Below are 2,070 nucleotides of genomic sequence, written 5' to 3'. Positions count from 1 at the left end.
CCCAGCACACCAGTTTAAACTCAGAATCCCTGCAGGACCCAGCACACCAGTTTAAACTCTGAACCCCTGCAGGACCCAGCACACCAGTTTAAACTGTGAATCCCTTATCTTGCAAGGCCAGTTAAAAGTCTTTTAACATTTTGTTTTCTTCAAATTGTTAGAAACTCCGTATGTTTACATATACGTCTGTCACTAATACCTAAATCTTTATAATAAAAGAGGTCAATGGCAGGTAATTGGGCTGTTTACTGTATCTCAAGGAAACTGACTCACAGGAAATCAGATTAATGTTAATTAGTTGCAGCAAATTGTCTATGATAAATACAACTGTTTGACTCTTTCAGTTGGTAGAGCCAGGCAAAACAAGGTCTAGGGCCACCATTCCCATTAATCTCCAGGCAGTTACACTGTGAGGGTAAACTTTATAAAATAGATTGCCCTCCAAAGCCATCCTCCCTCACTTGGTGCTCAGCCTGCCTGTAGGAATTGCTCCCATGGCTAAATACTTATTTGCATGGTTCAATTAGCTTGTGGGTCAGCCTTTCTCATCTTTGTAAATAAAACAATCTATGCTATGTGGTTTGGCAAAAATATACTGTGAGGACATAATACATATGCACACCCAAATTCATCTTTAACATCCCAAAGCAGACACTTCTGCAGAACTGCCTTGTGTTTCACCTTGGACCAGTGTGTGGAGAGAAGCACATACCAAGGCTTACAGGAGATTCACACGTTGACTAGCAAGCCCTGAGGGAATTATGGGCATCTCTTTTATCCTAGGGAGGCTGAAATGAAAGTAGCAGTGCTTTTCCTATGTGCTGTGTTAGGAAGCACGAGCATGTTTTCTCTCTTCACTCCTCACCACCTCTCTGGGAGGGTAGAAGCATCCTCCTTCATAGGTGAGGAAACTGGGCCACCATGCAGACCCTCTGGCCCCGCCTCTGGTGCCCCTTGGGGTTTGTAAAGCTCTCCGGACATGGGGACTGTGATATGTCTGGAGACATAAAAATCCCTCTTCTTATGTCTCACTCCAAATTGGGTGAAATCAGTCATTGATTTTAATACATTTCCACCAGGTACATTTTCTGCATCAAGCAATGGGTTAGAGGCTAGACTCAGAGATGAGTGAAACCAGACCTCCCTGGCCTAGCCCTTCTTGCTCAAGAAGCCAACACTTAGAGCATTGGAAAGCCCGGTGGGCTTCTGAGCCCTGGGACTGGAGAAGTGAGGGTCCCAAAATCCATTACAAGATCAAAGAGAACAGCAGGTAACTGCTGGAAATACCCAGTCACGGGCGAAGGGCCTGTCCACATACCGCTCGATGCACAAGCACATGTGTGCTTACTTGAGAGTACAAGTGTGTTCACAAGCGTGTGGAGCCCATGGGCCTGCTGGGGACGTGGGGATGGGTATAAGGCTTCCACTAGGAGTGTGCAAGTGGTACGGGAGTCTCTAAGTCTATTGGACCAGGTGGCCTTGAAAACCAGGTTTGGGCTTTTCTGTAGCCTGCAAACTGAACAATGTCCTTGTGCCATTCCCTGGGCAGAAGTGGAGGTGGGAGCGGATGGCTTTCTAGAGAAGTGAAGAAGTACTGTCAGGCTGAGTCTCCCAGGTAGGGTGAAATGCGTGCTGGTGCCTGGAGAAAGGAGGGGCCCCCCAACCAGGCACTTCCCACATAGTGTCTCGTTTAATGCCTGTGGAGCTCTACCAGGGGTGCTATTCTCTTATTTTCCCATGGGGACTGTGGGGTTTGAAGAAGCAACACCACCTGTCCAGAGCTAGGGTTTGCCCTGGGAAGTCCCCATGTGCCACATTCAGCAGCCACTAGTGTCAGACAGGCTCTGGTGAACTTGGGCAATCAGGCCTGCAGTATGAGGCCCCATCTGGGGCAAGTTGACCAGGGAAATCACCCCTGCTTGCGGCTCTCCCGTCCATGCCTCAGTTCACTGGGCCACCTGAATATGGGGGTCCTGTGAAGTGAGTGTGTGTGTGTGTGTGTGTGTGTGTGTGTGTGGCATGCGTCACAGACTGTGTGTGGTACTGTCTGTGTCCATGGATCATGGGGTT

This window comes from Cebus imitator, unplaced genomic scaffold (genome assembly GCF_001604975.1).
Source record: "Cebus imitator isolate Cc_AM_T3 unplaced genomic scaffold, Cebus_imitator-1.0 Scaffold216, whole genome shotgun sequence".
In the NCBI taxonomy this organism is placed as follows: Eukaryota; Metazoa; Chordata; class Mammalia; order Primates; family Cebidae; genus Cebus; species Cebus imitator.
The sequence above is the reverse complement of the archived record's forward strand: the minus strand, read 5'-3'. Positions refer to the sequence as shown.